Source organism: Schistocerca piceifrons, chromosome 3, assembly GCF_021461385.2.
Source record: "Schistocerca piceifrons isolate TAMUIC-IGC-003096 chromosome 3, iqSchPice1.1, whole genome shotgun sequence".
NCBI classification, from domain to species: Eukaryota; Metazoa; Arthropoda; class Insecta; order Orthoptera; family Acrididae; genus Schistocerca; species Schistocerca piceifrons.
Genome location: NC_060140.1, coordinates 657,532,631 through 657,552,980, shown reverse-complemented (window position 1 = coordinate 657,552,980; position 20,350 = coordinate 657,532,631). Strand labels below are relative to the sequence as shown.

General features: G+C 37.5%; 1 long non-coding RNA gene across 2 annotated transcripts; it reads right to left on the bottom strand.

Annotated features, from left to right (window-relative positions):
• Positions 1 to 3,576: 3,576 nt before the first annotated feature.
• On the bottom strand, positions 3,577 to 19,428 carry LOC124788299. Of its 2 annotated transcripts, XR_007016084.1 has the most exons (6): positions 19,340 to 19,428; positions 14,637 to 14,692; positions 13,968 to 14,121; positions 9,289 to 9,578; positions 5,159 to 5,420; positions 3,577 to 4,914 (listed from the first exon to the last, which is right to left on the bottom strand). It is a non-coding gene; the product is annotated as an uncharacterized LOC124788299 (long non-coding RNA). The 2 variants fall into 2 exon arrangements; XR_007016085.1 differs by lacking the exon at positions 9,289 to 9,578.
• Positions 19,429 to 20,350: the final 922 nt, after the last annotated feature.

Here is a 20,350-nt window from a genome sequence, read left to right as displayed (position 1 = left end):
TCGATGATGCGAACTGACAGTATGCGCTACTGTTCAGTGACCAATTACACTGTAAAACAGTCATGCTGAGACATCAGATTTGCAAACAAAGGTTTGTTCTATTGTCCACTTATGACAAGTGGTATGAAGCTCGTATGCTACAACAAATTTCAAAAGATTGCAATCAAAAATATATTATATTAAATGAAAGTATCTGGACACAGATACAAGACAATGAATGGTTGTATGTTGCAACAAAGGATGAGGGCTTAACCATATTGTGTAAAGAATTACCCGTTAGCCTTATTATAGAAGGCACTTGGAAGCTAACCTTTACAATCCAATATGAAGGGTATGGTGTGCAAATCATGCTACAGGCTGTAATGGTACTTGAATTAAGTCACCATTACGGCAGCTCACCTGAACCTCTCGATACCAGCAATATTCTACTGTTTTTCTGTAAAGTAGTTGACATATTTCTGAGACAACATTCAGATTTGATTTCATTAATGTAGAGGTACTTTGATACATCAATATGTTTGTATTGCAATGATATTATTCTTATGTGTATTCTTTCTTTTGTCACTATGATCTTTGATGTGCTTGTAACTCTGATTTTTGGGCGCGTAAGCGATTATTAGTTAGAGTCGGACCTTGAGAGAGTCAAGTGTTGGACGTCATGTGGAAAAGACGCGTATTGTAGTCAGCTTATAAAGTGTGAACTTTAACAGTGAAGATGATGTTTTCAAGTATGTTTTGTATTGTGAAGTGATGTTTTGTGTGTTACGTGCTATTGCAACAAAAGTAATAAAAAAGAAGTGTAACTTAAATTCGGAGTGCTGACTACTTTTTCACATCACCGTTGTCCTGCAAAAGTGTAATCTTCAAGAATGGTTTGTGAAACACATCTATAAAACTTTTGAATATAACAGAATAAAACCTAGGCCTCTTTGCATCCAAGCTTGGAATCATCACCACCTAGATTTTCGACGATTGAGCCGTTCACAACGAGACCAGCGTGGGAAACACGAAAAGATGAGTGCCTATTTTATTCATAATTTCATGAAATGACTATTAACTGTGCTCTAATGACACCTGCTACATAATTACTTTGTTGTTGCCCGAAAATGCAGTATTTAGCAGCGTGAGCAACACCACAATCATTACTAATTTTTGACCTTTGTTGTGGTAGGGTTGTTAGAAGGCAGCAGACCGTGTTATCTGTGCTAATATCGTTAACAGGAACATCGTACGTAAGTTAAATTTATACATAGATTGTTGTATAATGGATGATAAGAAGTCACCCACCTTCCAACAGTGTCACTTTTAGTGCATATTGTAAGACCTGTAGATGATTTAAAGATAGCAGGCCATGAAATATTGAGACATAATATGACAAGCATGTATATGAATGCAAAAAGTTGAAAAATAACCTATGTCAAATTATTTACTAGTATGAATCTGTCAAAAAGACAGAAATATCTGTGCATATAAATTTTTATCCTTGTTTTAGAGAACACAGGTGAACGTACGTGTATGGAATTCTGTAATATGGAAAAGAAATTGAAAATAATGGCTGGTAAATCTCACTGTCACCTGATAGTGGAGAACGAAAATTTTGCAACCTTGGAGGTCCGAGCTTACAAAATTATTCAGTAATATAGTAGAACATAGATTCTTAGCCGCAGCAGCAGAGGTGTGTACACGACCAGATGCAGCCACTATTTACTATTTGTTCTGCCAACAAGAGCAGACTGTAGCATCACAAGGCTCCGAGTAAGCAAGGAAAAGTGACCTTTTGAACAGTCAATATGGAAATACCATGTGTGTACACCATACAGGTGTCACACTCACGCGTGATCGGCCCCACCCGTATACGTAAGAGCAGTTTCCAGAAGAATGGAGCCGTGCACAAAGATGCTTATAAAAGGGCTACCCACCCTACCGGAAAGGTCATTGTATAGTCGTCGGGAGGAGGTTAGCTAGTGCCACTGTGTTACAGGGGCTGGACTTAGAAGAATCCGATATAATCGACACAGGCCGGCACACTCACCTCTGCACCCCAAGAGTTAGGCTCAGGGAGGAATAGGGAAGTCTTATAACCAAATGAACACACTTTGTAGATAAACTTGTACACATGGAATATGCCAGTGGGTGCTTCCAGTAATAGTAATCCTATCTCCCACTTTATGATATCCTCCTCGGACACCGAGATTCCTGTGAAGCTCCGTACTCTAGCCCACTCAATAGGCTACTTTTCAGCCAAGAAAGTAAAGTGCAGGCGGCCCACTAGCAGAAGTAGTTCTTGCCGTGCCTTGACGGTGAGTTCCACAACACACATTTGTGCAGTCTTTCCTACTCTCTCTCAGGACTCACTGGTGGGACACGACAGTTTTTTCAGGGTTTATATGAAATCGAAGCCTGCTAAATATGGCATCAAGATTATGTGCCTTTGCGACACAATACAATGCTTTTATCTATATGGGCAAAGCAATCACTAATAAAACAAGCCAACTCTCAGTTCCAACACAGAATGTACTGCAGCTTGCAGAACCTTTATTTGGAACAAACAGAAATATAACTGCTGATAACTGGTTCTCTTCTGTGGAGTTGGTTGACAAACTGACTGAAAATCGTTTGACCTACGTTGGAACGATGCGCAAAAATAAAAGGGAAATACCACCAGAATTTTTAGCCAATAAACAACGGGTAGTAGGATCTACGTTATTTGGTTTTGTGAAGGATAAAACATTGGCATCTTATGTCCCAAAAAAGAATCTAAGTGTAGTGGTAATCTCATCAATGCACCATGACAATTCAGTCAATGAAAACAGTGGAAAATCTGGGATAATTGAATTTTACAACAGAACAAAAGGTGGTGTTGATACATTAGATCAGAAATGCGCCAATTATTCAGTCTCTGGAAGAACTCAACGATGGCCATGTGTCATTTTTTCAGCAATATTGAATATTGAGAGTGCAAATGGATTCATATTATGGAAGGCATCAAATAGTGGAAAACGTGTGAAATGTAATCATTACATAAAAGAAATTGGACTGAATTTGATAAGGCCATTTATCACAGAAAGGAAGATAAGAGTATTCTTCATTTTCAGTAGATTTGAAGAGTAGAATTGATAATTTTCTAGAGGCAGCTGATGAACCACAAAATGACCTACGACTAGAAAATTCACCTTGCAATCAAAGTGGCTCATGAAAACGAGGAAGATGTTATTTAAGTGGTCCTAAAACCAACAGCAAACAATCACAAAAATGTTACAGATGTCTTAAATTCATCTGTAAACGACATGTAGAAAAAAAGTGTTGTGTACTAAGTGCCATTCTTAGTTCAGGTACTGATATAGATAACATTTGGACACTTCCATGTTTCGTTGTGATTAGTTTTATCTCTGAGTGATGGCATAAAGAATCCCTATTTATGTTAAGGGGAAGTTATGAGAAACCCCATGCTATATCTAGGTTTTTAAATCTGAGCCTTTTTTGTAATCATGTAGCATTCCAAAGTAAGGTACTAAAAATTCTTGTAAAATATGAGACGTAGGATTTAAAGATTAAAAAATAATACTATAAAAAACGTTTTGATCAATAAAAGTTGATTTATGTTTGAAACAAAACTTATTTTAATACAATCATTACATATTTACATATGAATATCATCTTTTATAGGGATTATGTTGAATTTTTAGTCAGGGGTCCATTTGGACCCACAATTCCAGCTATGTTTGTCAAAATATCGATTTTGGTTAAGGTTTAAGATTCCAGTACAAGCAGAAGTTTCTCTCCACTGATTTCTTCCTCTGCCATTTCTTGTAAAAACATCCTCAACAGTTCTTTGGTCATTTTGCTGGAGGAGTGAGAGTGGACAATTAAATTTGGTGTTGGGAACATGGACTGACATGCATGAGTACTCAAGGAACGAGACTATCTAACTGCAACAAAAGCTTTAGAGCAAGTCTGCCCCTCTGTGAAAGCGATGCGGTAATTATGCACGTATGAGTTGTCACGTGAACAAACTGTACAACTCCTACAATATCTCTAGCACCTCTGTGTGCTAGAGTGCGGCCCACAGTCATCTCCTTGTTGAGTCCAATTTCATCGGCATTGTAGACATTTGTGTCTTTATGGGCTATCATGAGTGCATGAGCTGCTTGTTGCCAGTTATCTACCATTTTCTGGATGTCGTTTCTGTTGTGGTACATTTTCAATGTAACAAAAAATTTTACTTTACAGCTTACAATATGGTTTGTCCACCTTTGGCACAGATAACTGCAGTGACACATCGTGGCATGGAAGCAATCAGACACAGGAAGGTTGCTGGAGGGAGTTGACACATCTGCATACAAGTCACCAGATTCCTGTAAATTTGAGGAAGGGAGATGACTAACTCTGACGCCACATTCAGTCACATCCCATGTGTCCGATCAGGATCAGATCTGGTTGGGGGCCAGAACATCAATTGGAACTCACCACTCTGTTCCTCGAACATTCAATTGCACTCCATACCATGTGATATGGCACAAAGTAAAGCCTCTAGACAACACACAAAGCTGACGTATGGCAGCACTATCATCTGCAATCATTATTATTATTATTATTACTACCACTAGCACTATTAATACTTCTGAACATGTGATAGTTGTTTCCTTTTTTCTGTTTCGATTATGTATAGTCTTTGAAACTACAAATGCACTAGCTGCTTTATCATGAGTATTGTCTGTTCTGTCACATGTCCGACAGAACACCACACCTATCTATACAAATGTCACAACTTGTTTGACAAGATCCCATGGCACTATTCACTGATACAAGTTTCATAATTCTAGCATATCTCGTTGCTCAGGGTTGGGCAATATGCCTACTTGGCTACAATCATTTATCTTGTTCTGTTTGTCCATTGTATTCCCAGAAAACAATCTGCAAATATAAAAGGCAATCAGTGAAATTCTAGTTACCATAATAATCACATTAAGATTTCACTACATTATATGAACTTTCAGAAAGACTAATCGAATAATTGCTCATTGTTCCTCACATAATCACAGTCATCATCATTAAGTTCAAGACTGTTCTGTAAATTAAAGTTAAAATTTCCTTACGTGTTTCACATCAAGAACATCAAAAGAAGACATATGATGATACTCATCATCTGTTTACTTACACCCTTTAGCAACAGCAAACTGCCACTAATTCTGCAGCTCATTACAACTTTTACAGGTCATGACATCCTGTATGTTTTCATCTTCCACATGCTGGTATCTGTTGAAATTGGATCCCAAGTCGTATGACATGATACTCGAAGCCATCTTGGGACATCAACCACACCAAAAACACACTGCATCAAAAAACTTGTAAGGTGCAGTTCTATTTAATTAATGCTCCATTTCCTACATTTCACCTTAATCCATACTGATACAGTATATCTGGAACAAAAGAATCTCTCAATAACAATTGGCAAATACACTGATTCGGTAATATTTACACAAATATTTAATATTCAGTTCTTCTCAGAGGACATTTAAACAGCATGTAATAATTAGTAAGAAAATTTCATCATTGTTCTACTAAACGACCACAACCTCTCCTTCAGCAACTCTGGCTATATGTTAATGTGTCAGTAATTTACCCATTCAGTGATCATTTAACTGTTTCACACAACCATAAAATAAGTTTCATAAGGCTTCATACACTGCAATTCTTTCCCTGTGCGGCGTGAATATGAAAAGTTACCTAATACCGTCTTAAGCCTACGAATGCTCTCGACATGTTAATGTACCCTGCTGCTACTGTCTGGGTGCTCTGCGTGTGTGTTATGCTCACCTTCGATCCTTCCGTCAGGTGGTCTACACGTGTATAAGCCTGCCCCTTGCCACTGTGTGCTCTGGAAGCTTTAATGCACGAGGCACTTAATGGCCAGGTAGAGAGGGCAAGTAACCACATTTCCATGTTTGCTGCCGTGACCTTATTTGTGTTGCTGTTTTCATCTTCATTTTTGACTGAGAACATGGCTGGCTGATGTGGCTGTAGACAGGAAGTGATTGTGAAGATGACAGGCACCTACACCTGGTTCTTGGTGTCATACGATAAAAGAAACATGAGCAGAGTGTAAGCCGCCTCCATATAAAGACCACTGCAGTAGTCTTGCTGGAGAAACTAGGTGGCAACCTAATGTCATTACATGTACCTATAATGCATTCTGCATGTTGTAAATAAATGAAAGCTCTTGACGAAAACGGAAATAACTAAACATTTATTTACTTAGCAACTACATTTTGTGGTATAGCAACAAACAGGTTTTGATTAAAGCTGAGTATTCCACATAGAATATCACATATATTGAGCTATGGTGAGTCATTTCTCCTTCCCACTATCGATAGCTCCTAGCTAGAGCTTCGCTAGGTGGCACATATTACTCCCTTGTGTGGGTATCGCTGCCCTGGCTATTCTTCAAAAGCAGCCACTGGAGCAGCATCTTGGGGCCTTCATACAGTGCAGTGCAGGCAGTTTACGTGTAGCCTTCGCACAATGTGGGGCTGGGGTCTGTGGCAGTTCTTCGAGCAACAGACACATGCTGTGGATCAGCACGTCTTTTCTGGGTTACCATTCACGCTTTTTCAGCAGGACTGGGTAGAAGGCAAAAGATTTCGTTCACCTACACCATGCGTATCTAATCGTTCAGCTCTGTGCACAGATTTCCCACTTCGCAAATTGCTTTAGAAGATGTTCATGTTTATATTCATTGAGTCATCATGCAAGCCTCTGTTATCTGATTATGTTATTCTAGGACCAATTTATTGCCATGTCTGCTCTGGGTATTTTTGGAAGTGTCTTGCATTAATCTGCTGACCAGTATTATCTTTAAAAATCTGAGATGATTAATGCTGTTGTGGCTATCTAATATGTCCTGCTTTCATGCATAACTGTATCATGGTCCCTTGAATTATCTAGTTTTTTAAATTTTGTGTTTGTTTTTAAATGGGTTTATGCGAGAGAACAAACAGTTTCTGAATTTTAATATTTGTTTTCACTGTGTTTAAAAGCTGGTGTGCTCTCTGGTATTACTACGACAAATCCCTGTAAGTTGTGTGTTTTATGACCTCCAGCTAATGGTAAGACCTTAGAGAGTTCTTATTTATATTCCTTCCTGGAAGCATTTACAGCTGCTTTTGAGTAGTTCCCTGTTACATCTTACATTTTTAGTGACACTTATTTCCTTGGGCGTATGACCTTAGGGGATAGGTTCGCATCCTGTCTGTGCTCAAGTTGAATATCTTATGTTTTCCGACTTGCACTGTAAATGAAATTTTGCTCTCGGCCAAGAAGCCTATGATTAACTAGCTTTGCACACGGAATTTTCCCTTTACTGTTATTGTTCTGTTTAATATGTATTTTAACTTTGTTCTAAATTTTATTGTAAATTGTTTGATGTAAATCTTTTGGGCAAGCTGTAAGGCAAATGTTATGTCTTAGTATTAATCTTTTTGGCATCTACCTAATGTCTTGGATTTGAGCTCGCTTAAAGAAATTGACCAAGAACTCAGTTTTAATTATTTTATCAGCAGATTTAATAAAATTTTTAAATGCTGATATTGTTAAAGTATTATTTTCTTGCAACTTATTTGAGCCCATTATTGTTGTAATTCTGTGACTGTGTCATTCACCATTTAGAACACTTCTAGTTCGTAAATTAAACATGGCACATTACACTGAAATTTTCCAACCTGTTTTTCTTAAAGGGATGCTGCTGTTACTTTACAAAAATTTAGTTTTGTTGAAAGGATAAATTATGTTAGTGAAAGGGGTCTAGTCCTTCCATGTCATTTCCCTGATCCTGGTAAATCCTGATTTCAAATATTAATATGTGCAATGCCACATTATTCTTTTTTGACAAGATATTAAATGTTGTTAAAAAGTACATCTTCCCACTGGGAAAAAAGAAAAAAAAAATCATTTCGGATATACCTCAACAGAGAAAGTTTCGAGTATTAATCATACAACAATATATGCACCCTCTTTGCTTACTATCATTTGCAAAAAACCTCTTTTACATATCTTGAACCATTTATGAAGTATAATGGGTGTTGCGACCATGAATCAGGTTGCACATGACCACACTGGGCATGGCCAGAACAAAATATGCATAACATTCCCACAGATACAAAAACCAATATCTTGAGAATGATGATAGCAATCGCTCTGCACTCAGCTTTAAATACAGTAATACAGTATTGACACATTAGCTACATTTCGTGCACTGCAATCATTGACGTAAAATGGACCATACACAAAATCTACGCACTGGTTTTTTTTTTTTTTTACCTCTACAGAAATCTTAATTTCGTTGAATTTTTTGTTTAACTGGATGCAGCACAGTAACAAACAAATAACAGAAAGAAATTCAGTGTTTTACTGGGCGACGAGATACCGTAATATGTGGGAAAAAAGTTTGAATTTTTCACCAGTTTTCTTAGAGTTTGCTAAGTATTTCATTAGCTGCCGTGCACATCCGCTCACCACATCATTGACAATTAGTAAATGAAATCAACAAATATGGAGGAATGAAGTTATACCTGTGGTTCCCATCTGCTGATGTATTAGAATGGTATCATATATGAGAGAGTTGTGTTTGCATGAGTGTGTAAAGGTGTATGTTGCGTAATTCTGATGAAGGCCTGTTTGGCCGAAAGCCTTGACTGAAAGTCTTTCTGTTATGCCTATCTGTGACTTAGTATCTCCATTATATTGTCAGTAGCAACTAACCTTTTCATAATATTGTCAGAGTGATATTACTGAGATTTATAATTTCTTTGAGTTGTTATAGTTATGAATATGTAGAACAGCAAGTTTATGGAAGAATAACTAACAAAGAACACTACGTCATGTGGACGATTCTAAAGTGATACTTCCCGTTCATCTTAGGCTTCTCACATCCTAAGAAATATGTAATTTATGTGTGATGCAATGTAGACATACCTGAAAATTTGCCTATGGAATGAGTCATTTCTAGAGGACTTTTAAAGTAGAAACCGTAAGTTCTTAGAGGACGCGTATTTTGTATCGGGGTTGGTGAAAACCCGAGCAGCATACGAGATTGTCATGCCCAGCCCTCCTTGATATTCAGCACAGGGGAGCAGGGCTGTGTGGCAGCAGTATAGGATAGGGCAACAACTTCAAGTTGCACTCTCCACAGGATGCAAGTAGCATGTTCGTAGTAATCAAAGAGTTAACTGTTACAATGTTCATTCATATGACATTAAAAAAGACAATGTGATAAAAACACATCTAGTTTACCTTCATCAAAAATGTGTTTGATCCCTTTAATGAGCCACTGCACTGAAAAATCACATTTCTGTTGGCATCAATTTTAAAATCATCAAATCAAACTTCTAACCAAAGAAGAAATCTGCTCTCCATGATTCATCAGCCCATCAGTGCACAGGACACTTGACATCATGCAAATGTTTCTGGCAGCAAAGCAGAACACAGGTTTAAATATTTATTCAAAATAACTTTCACTACTTTGCAGAATAAAGTTCAGGATTTTCTTCTATGTACTTAATGTCTTGAGCCACACGTTGAATCTGTTAGAAGGATATAAAAAGAAGTGTTTGAAAATAAACAAAAAATAAATAAAATAAACAGAGTATATGATTTAGAAGCTGGGAATTTGGATGTACTAGTTTGCTGTTCTTTTAATTTCCTATATGTCACTATATTGCAAATGAAGATCTCAAAATTAAGATTGGACTAGATAAACATATTATTTCACAGTTAAACTCAATCCTTTGAAGTAATAAGATCACAAATAAAACAAAGAAGTTATCCACAAAACAACAGTAAAAAGCATATTTACACCTGCATCTTAAAAGTGTGGGAAATAAAGCCAAAAGGGTAAGCTACTAGCCATGGAAATTGGTTACTAGAGCAGTAGTGCTAGTCTCACAACTTTATATCAGAAATGAAGAAAGCAGAAAAACGACTTACATGGAAGAAACATGGTGGAAACTACTGAGAAATAAATTACTACATAACAGACATTCAGAACAAATGGATGATTATAAATGGCCGAAGAAGGTACGAAGATCAACAGCCTAAAACATGGGACACATATTGATGTTACAGACTTCACGATTCTCCAAGACAGCAACTGGGAAGATAAACTACAGAGGTTGGAAGGAGAGAAACAGCACTGGCTGCAAACAACCCACAAAAGTATAAATTTTGCGGTAACAGTTGGATTTGTAGTGTAGCCAAGATGTGGGTTACACTGAAATGTGGTTGAAAGTTGTAGCTGACAAATAAGAAGGAATCACACATGTTGTGCAGCATGAATTAAATTCCTCCATAATATAACATATATGACAACAGTGACATGTCCCCCGTAGTGTGTTTAGCTGTTAGAAACAAACCAAGTAAACTGCAGAAATGTGTATGTGTGGAAAAGTTGAGAAGATAAATCAGCAATATGCACCAGGAGAAGATTAAAGTGATTTCAAGCTATTTTTTTAGTAACAAAAATCAGAGAATGACCTTGCTCACATTTATCCTGTTCACTGCTGCCACATCACTCTATATCACCTCCAGTGCCAGTTATCACAATGAATTGCAGACAACACCTGAACTGGTAATGTTACAATTGTTGTCTGTTTTGATTGTCTGTATAGGTTGAATGTGACAGGATGTTCTATATTAGACACAAAAGTGAGCAAAGACGTGGCAAGATTACTTCCACACTACTAAGCACAACTTAAATCATACAATGGGCACCGATAATGTATACAGACAACACTGCCAACCTCACTGCTTAACTGTATCATTTTATTAATTTGACAGAGGTATAGAAATGAATGAAGCACTACGAAGAATGAGTAAAGAGTTACAGACCAACATAAAAACGAAGAAAACTGCTCTGGGCTTATCCTAAAATAGAATGGCATTATAAAACAGTTCTTGAAGGGTATGTAGAAGGAAAGAGAAAATTAAGAAGAAAGGTCTGAGACCCTGTATATGATGGGAGGTTACATATACAAATAACTGAAAAAGGGATAAATGTAAGACAGCACAGATGACTTGTTATATTTTGTCATGGTTTGCAAAGGACGAACGACTGGCTACACACTTCCATTGTCAGGTTCCAGCAATTCACTACCTTCAAACTCAAATCTCATTTATGCTGCATCAAGAAGCATGTGAAGATAGTTTAACAAGAATAAAGAATTGCCCAAAAACTGTTGAAATACGAACAGAGGAATACTGTCTTTTTGATGTGCACAAAAACTTTACAAAGGACAAAAATACTACACTACAGAACAACAAAAATTTCACTGTTTGGTACATCAGTTCTCCCACCCCTAGTCTTTCCTCAGTTTCTAAGTGCCAATGAGAGGCCACTGGCTAAGCTCACAGTCTGACCACGGTGTCATTCTTCTCAAAGGTGCCATCCAGGTAGCATAATAACAAGCAACAACTACCGAATAAACACTTATTGTTAAAGGGTTTATGAGGCAATACTGTGCTTCATTCCCACTGTCACCAGCATGACTCAACTTTGTTGCTACCCATTATTCACTTTTATGTTCCCTGTAAGGAAGTATTGTACATTTGCTAACAGAACAGTAATTTTCATCTACAGTACTGCACTTTTTGTTTGCGAGTTACAAGTGGCAGCTTCACGACACACACAACCAAATAAAGGGAATCGTTAATATAAGGCATCTAACTTTTTTCCATGATCTTTAAGACAATGGCAGAAGAGAAAATTTTATTGTCGCTGCTGATTGGAACAATAAATGTGTGTGGTGTTTCACTGCCAACTATACAGAGATTATTTGCAGTAGCATGTGGAATTGGTACTTGTGGCGAACACCAAGAACTGGAACCAATTTGTATTGCTTCCAGAAACATCTTCATCAGAAGATGTGTGTTGGAATTCCTACGACTGTGACAAGTGTACCAGGCAAAAAGTACCCAAGATTTCTTTCACAGGTAGCTGATGTTCAATTAGAACAATTCTGAAATCTTTAGGTTTCAGTTACAGAAGATTCAAGGATGGAAGAGGGTTTCTGATGGAGAGGTACAATATTATTGGAGCTAGAAAATTTTTCTGGGAAATAGCCATAAGAAAAAAGAAAATTGGCACCCTATTAATTATCCAAGTAAGATCATTACTACACCAGGAAGCACATCTGGCAGAATAAAAGGAGCAATTGTGGTTTGAATGTATTGACTAACACAGGAAACTGACATTGTCATCCACGACCTTACCAATATAGCTTTATTGAATTTGCAAAGCCAACATTTACATCTTGCAAATTCAGTGATCATCACAAAAAGATGAATAGTGATGTATTTAAACACTGGTTTTTAGATTTATTACAGGGTTCAGAAGAGGATTCTGTTACCACATGCATAATACCAGTTACCATTAAAGAAAAAATTCTAATTCAAATGCATAGGAGGAAGAAATTTTGATAGTAGTTAGAAGATAAAATTATTTCAAATTTGGGCTGCTATACAAAAGCAGAGGTGTTGGAAGTCAGGCATCATTAGCACATTTATGATAAATTTGAACTTGACAGCTGAGCATTAGAAATGAGCTGTAAGGTTGTGAGGCTGCCACTATAACTTGATAAAAAATGTGTGGCCCTTAGTGAAAGAAAGGTCACATGCATAAACTGCACATTCAGAATGAAATGATGTGCAGAATTTAAGTAAGCACGTCACTGATGATGTCTCTGAAGACTGGAGAAAGTGCATACACCACAACGAAAATTTGCAAGAAAACCAGTATATGGGGGTCGACTGAAGCGTCCGATCCCACGCGTCGGCTTTGACCCGTGACGTAAGGGTGTTGTCGTGTGTGACGTCATGACGGCGCGGAGTTTGGTTTGAGTGTGGCTGTCTCCAGTTCTGTTTTATCTTATTTTATTTACTTTTCTGATCTGTTCGTTCTATCCCGTGAGATTTTTTTTTTAAGACAAGAAACACTAATCAGCTACTGAAGCATCTTTATCTTCTACGGGTTGCAGGGGTTACGACCCCTGGGGAGGTGGGTGGGTATTCATGCATGGCTGTCTTCACTTACACGTTGTAGCTACGCAAGGCGTCTAAATTTGTTTATATTTCGTTTGCCCCCCCCCCCCCCCCACCCAAAACACCCCATTTCCCGCGCTTGTCCCGTTAGTGTCATTAGGCTTCTTGTGGAAAGTGTGTGTGTGTGTGTGTGTGTGTGTGTGTGTGTGTGTGTTTTTGTTTCCGCCATATTTGTGACGTCATGGGTCAAAGCAGACGGGCGGGATCGGACGCTTCCGTATTTCCGTATATGGAAGAACGCATCTAAGAAAAGTTAAGTGAAAGTATCGTTATTGCTTCAAATGACATGTCTTTAGGAAAGGGAAACTGCAATAAATTGTGTTAAATGTTATTTTTCTTATTCCTTTCGCTTCCCAAAGCTGTAAATACCATTGCATCTCTCCACTACCTTTCCTATCAGCTTCCCTTTCCCCTCTGACTCAAAATATTCATAAATATGTGGCAGATCAGCTGCCAGAGAGACACTGCCTGTGGTGACATGTGTGTAACTTACTTGTGGAGAGCAGAAGATCCTCATCTTCTGCATCGCCTAAGGCTAAAATAACACATACAAGCTAAAAAATTATCCATTTCCAGCTACACAATTTTTATTGACAAAGCTATCAGCCATTTTCAGATTTCACTTTCAAATGAGCTCCTTGTAAAGCACCATGCATGTTTGTGCCAGTCACAGGCCACAGGCTTCCAATTTGTGATGGCTGATGTGTACAGCAAAACCATCTGCGTGAGGGGGGGGGGGGGCAGTGTGCTAAAAAGGCTGATGGGGACCTTCAACATTTGCTTCTCCAGCTACTGTTTTCACTGCTCCTTAGTATAATAAGATTAATGTATCAGTATTCTTAATCATAGAGGTGAAGAATCTTCAGGAAATGACTCACCAGACGCAAAACATTGTCACACAATGAGCTTTTTGTAGGAGTAGACAATCTTTCTCATAAACAGCTTAATTTATCCCTGCTCCTCTCCCATCACCTCCATGCCATCACCTGCTTATCCTGGACCTTCCTGATGCAGGCTATGTTCTCAACATACCTGCAAAAATATAACAGCATCACTGTACACACAATACATTACAGCATTCAAAATTAAATTTTGTTACAAATTTTCAGAAAGACTAATCAAACTGATCACAAAGTCACAAAGTCGCTGTCATCATCGAAGTTCATCTCTCTTCAATAGTCTATAAATTTGTAAATAAACTACATTCTATAAAAATTTCAATTTCCTACTGATCCATAAATTGTAAACACACCAAGAAATTGAGAAAAATGTTAAAATCAGTGATCATAGCAAAACACTAAATTTATTCTTTAAAATTCTTTTCCATACAATCAGTTAATTTTATTTGTTTATATGCATTTGAAATGCAGTAAACATTGTCCACATACAATCCAACACTTCACATCTACATGCCAATGACACTGCTTACACCTCAAATTTTATAGCATAGCTACTCTAGTTTAGTATAAGTCCTCACTTTTCAAAAGAGGAAAGCCTGCAGTTTTGACATTTTTAAAAACAACCACCACCAGAAATTTTACACTCACTCAATAGAAAGAACTTCCACTTGCTCCAAATTTGATGTTGGCATGGCACAAGTAGCCTGTAAATAAGGAATCCAAGCATTAAAAACTTTATTATAATGTACTGATAATCAATATTAAATACATAAACTGTCAGTTCTTCTTAGAGAACAGCATCAGGCACTCAGTGATATATTACATCATTTCTGATCTAAATACAATGTTTCCCATCTCACATCTGCACAGTGAGTTGTTACCTTTACTCTTTTCATCTTTTATTCCACCTATGAATTAAGTTTTGAAGTGCAAAGTATGATTTATATAATACTAAAGTTACTGGATGTACTAAGGTGGTGAATTTTTGATAATCTACAGCTTAGGGATAAGGGGTGAATCAAAAAGGCATTTGTAGAAAGTGACATCATAGGAAATGATCATGCAAATGGAAGAATTTCTGCTCCTGCACCAGATGCTCCAGGATACTTCATTACTCAATGCCATTAAATTCACAACTTTCAATAAACAAGCTACAGTAACAGCAATTTCATAACATTTCGATCAGCATTTTAACGAAACTTGATATAATACAAATGTAAATAAATAATTGGCACACACCACAAAAGAATTTCTTTTTAACTTGAGACATCTATTATAAACACAAGACGACTCAAATTGGGTCTTCACAGATCACCAAACAAAAAGTCCCATCATCCACGGATCAATGCACAATAACCCCTGCCAATGTATATTAGAGAAGAAAAAAATACACAAAATCATTATTTAAGGGGGATCCCATTATCAAGGGTGCTACAATTGCAGTGTTTTTCAACAATTAGAAGCTAATTATAGGAAAAGGTACAAATATAAATAAATTGAAGACTGAATGACGATTGTATGAACAGTTGTTTTACCTTCACTTTAAATCCGTATATCAGAATTATATGAAGTGAGCTGTTAATCTTATTTGAAACCTTGTCATAGGTGGGTCAGAAATTTGACATAATTTTAGAAGAAATCTGTGAATTGTGAAATTATTTTAAATTTTAACTATTTAAACAATTGTCTATACGATGAAATATCAACCCCAGTAATTAACAAATTTAGATGTCACTTCCTAATTTAAATAATCTGGTTGGAATTTTTGTCACCTATAAATAAGAAATTTCAGTGCAGAATTATTTTACAGTTCAAATGCATTGAGGTTGACGGACATCATTTTGAGCATTTATTGCATTAATGTGGTATTTACAGGTAATCACGCTGTAACAGCATGCGTTCTCAGAAACGATAAGATCATAAAGGTAGATGTATCACATTGGAAGGGCCGAAATAAAATGTTTAAATGTACCTATGTTCTGAATTTCAATTTAAAAAAACCTACTTGTTACGAACTGTTCATCTAAAATTGTGAGCAATATGTTTGTGACTATTACAGCACCATCTATCACAAAGTGAAAAAAGGGGTCCAACTAACACATTCATATTTATTTACGTACTGCACGAATATGTAATAAAAAATGGAAAACACAGTTGATATCCGTTCGGCCTATGACCAGCGCCATCTAGTGGGCCAACCACAGCACCATCTGGTTTCCCCCTTCAAGCTAGATGATTTCATTTGATGCTTATTTCGTGAGATATTTGGCCCGGTCACTATCAAATGGACCACCCTGTATACTGAATGAAAACATTGAGAAATTCACTGATTGAGAAATAAGGTTTGCCGTAGTAAAACATAGTGAATGCCTTCACAGCGCATTAAGAAATTCAAGTAACCTCAATTGCTAGTTTACAACAAGGACAGTATGTTGCATGCATGTATGGCAATTTTTGGTGGGTTGAAAACGTGTGTGAAGTTTCACATTAACAACAAGATGTCCTTATCAGCTTTATGTGCCCACACAGTTCTGCTTGTTCCTTCCACTGGCGGACTGCTAAAGACATTTGCTGGATTTCTGAGCAACATATTTTCATGTGTTTAGAAGCACCATCAACATCACCATTAAGATTGTACAGTTATCCACACACTGTCCTTGACAAAATTGTAGAAGTGTTTAACCAAAAATGGAACTAACTCTAGTATTATTGTTATGCAATCCACGTGGGAAAAATATATCTAAAAACAAAGATGATGTGACTTACCAAACGAAAGCGCTGGCATGTCGATAGACACACAAACAAACACAAACATACACACAAAATTCTAGCTTTCGCAACCAACGGTTGCTTCATCAGGAAAGAGGGAAGGAGAGGGAAAGACGAAAGGATGTGGGTTTTAAGGGAGAGGGTAAGGAGTCATTCCAATCCCGGGAGCGGGAGCACTAAATAACTCTCGAAAAGATCTGCTCAGGGAGGGAGGGAGGGGGAGAGAGAGAGAGAGAGAGAGAGAGAGAGAGAGAGAGAGAGAGAGAGAGAGAGAGAGAGAGAGAGAGAGAGAGACCAAACAATACTACTGTGAAAGCTTAAAGTATGGTCCGCTGTGGTATGAAAAAAAGGCTTGTGCAAGACAGCTGAGATATTTCCCTTCAAAAATACCCTAAAATTTGCATGTAGAAAATGCTGGCCAACTTTGCAGATGCATATCTTTCCATCTAGACATGCAATGTTAATTATATTTGATTTATATAGAGACATCATAGATATGAACAACTATCTGAAGTTTTGGTGTGATTGGTTCATATGAAAAGTAGCAGTAGTCAGTCACACCTTGACACTCAGAAAAGCATGACAAATTTTTTAGCCACTTTAGAACCCTGTATCTATATTTACAGTAGCTAAATCTCTAGTTTTTGCCTTGGTGTGATTCAGCATAAAAGGTTGCCTATGTATATTAAAACAAATATCAAATGTTTGCTAGCCTAGCAAACTTGGCTCATTTGCACCTTTGTATGCGATAAGAAGGCGAGTAGCCTCTCTTTAAAAGCCCTTGAAAATTCAATAGATTTGGAGATGGTCGAGTGGGACCCGTAGTCCCCTTGATGTGGAATGACCCAGGTTTCCATATAACTTTAGTAACTGTGCTTGCTGAAATTACAGAACTAAACTTCAAGCAATCATTCTGTTGGCAGACATCTCAAAGTTACCACCTAACCTCTTGTCGAATGTGACTGCCTCTGTCATTAACACATTTTCCCTCTCCGTTTTCTCAATATGAATAACGTATACGATGCACAAATCATCAGAAAATAATTTACAAATCTTTAGGGCCAGTGATTCTGATTTCAGTCAGTTTATTAATATATGACTTGTCGCTCTTTCTTTGACACCAAACTCTCTACTTTCTCGTTTTCGCTGTTTTCTGTTTGCAAGCTGTAACTAATGTAATTGCAGCACACACTTACTTTCAGGTGTTTGACATCTTAAGCTTATAAAATCATGTTAACTGATAATTTTTGCCCATGTTATTGATAGTAAGAGATTGCATCAATATAGTGAAGGTTTGACAAATTAGTATTAATAAATATTGAATGTGTGCAGGTAACTTGATGCACTTATTTCAACAGGAAATGTGATATGCTACAGCGCCATGGCTCAGATCACAAAAGCTTTGAGATGTGAATAAATTTAAATGAAGGCCTACTTATCAGACAATATGAAAACATAGAAACAAAAGTAGGTAGCCTACAGGTAACACTCAAACTACTAAGTGCTTCCTCTGCCACTCTTACTTCGAATTTTTGTATATATGGCTGCTAATAATTGGACTGGAGGTCAATGTGAACAAGGATACATTGGCTTTCATTGGTACTGGTAAACTCAGCAGGTTTTTCCACAATTCCTATGAATTTGAAGATCATCTTTCACTTCATACAGAGGGCAGCTCAGCACTTAATGTTGAGAATCATGATGGGAATCACTATGAGAAGGAAGTAAACATACTTCACTGAAGATGCAATACCAATGTAATGAGAAAGGAAAGGACCTACGTCAGAAGAATGCATAAGTAGCCCAGGACGTTATTTGCATGGTTCCAAGAGAAGACTGAGTCAAAGGCAAAACTAAACATGAGGATATATGGCATTGCGAAACACATGCCTAGATAAAATAAAATAAAACAAAATCTTAAAAAAAATTTAAAAAAGCTGGCGGCCTCCAGCAATGGATATGAAATTTCTTATATTTTATGACCGAAAACTTAATACAAAAATTGAACTATGTAATTCATTCCACAACTGTATTATTTAAAAGTAACTGTGACTAGATAACAAGCAATCCGATCATACATCGTACTGAATCAACAATCTGCGGAAATATTTGCGTGCAGTTACACAGTTAAAACTTGCATCATATGAAACTACATCGCAGTGCAGCCGCATTTAAGATGACCAAACGCGTCTTTTTGATACTATTAAATGTATAATAATGTTGGAGAACAAACAGGGCAGTGAAACTGACGATATACAAGCGTATAAGTTTCCGAAACAAGAGCGAAAGCGAAAAGAAGTTTCGCGAGTTGCCCTTGATATAAAATAAACGAAACATTTGGGAGGAAAATATTAATCTACACAATTTGCTTTCAATGACGGTGAGTCAGTTTCAAGTACTTGCAAGTGATAGAAGTCCTCGTGAGAACACTATAATATAAAAAACTACTGCAATTCCCAACAGCGCGTATCTATGAATTATCAGTCGCACTTACACTGACATATTTGCAATTACAAAAACACTGAGATAACGCATCAAGTTCACATGACAACGAAATTCAGTACCAAACAACTGTATCTTACCAATCTCAAGTTCCCGCATAGCCGTTATAGTGATACACATAACACACGTGTTCGACCAACAACAACCGGAAGCTGAGAGCCGTGAGAGGTGTCTGAGCTGCGCAAAGATCTCAACTGGTGCCACAACGTTGAAAATGAAATACCGGCCGCACTGAAAACTTGCACATTCATGTCCCGCTACTGATCATGCCAGACAACATTCTTAAAGATGCACCCTACTCAAGGATCCCAACGTGTATGCCTAGAACCGAGAGTTTTGTCCGTTCTGGGCACTAAATAACTCTCGAAAAGATCTGCTCAGTTCACGAGTTAATGAATATATTTCTTGCTATTGTTCTTTATTTGTTGGTCCTGTTGAGTCGATTGCTTCTGTTTATAATTAACAATGCCCTATTTTGCTATTACTGTGACTCGAACTGCAAGCCAAAAACTGAAGGTAGTAACAGTATTTATCACAATTTTCCCAACATTCCAAAAAAGTATAGCCCGGTCCACACGCAACGATCTGTCTGCGCAGACATCGGCGCAGATGTTTGTACATGCAAATGATCGCTGCAAACATGTGTGTTAAGGCAGATCGTTGCGTGTGGACCGGGATTAAGCCCGGTCCACACGCAACGATCTGTCTGCGCAGACATCGGTGCAGATGTCTGTACATGCAAAAGATCGCTGCAAATGTGGTGTGTTCACACGACACAAACCCCAATACACTACTCGCCCGCCATCTGTCGGTGTAGAAAAGAAATATCAGTGGCAAGCGACTACGCTCCCCGCAAACGTCAAACATTTAATTCAGTTATTTTGAAATATAGAAATGGAGGAAGTTCTGTTGTGGTCTGTGTTCGCAACTTGTGTTGCAAAAAACATTCAGACCAAGCGCAGTAAACAGAGAAAGCGGGCAAAATGGTGTAGACAGTGGCTGCTAAAGCGAAAGCAGTTTTCTCACGTAAATTTACTGAGAGAGTTGCAGGACGAACCTAACGACTGGCGAAATTATTTGCGGATGGATGT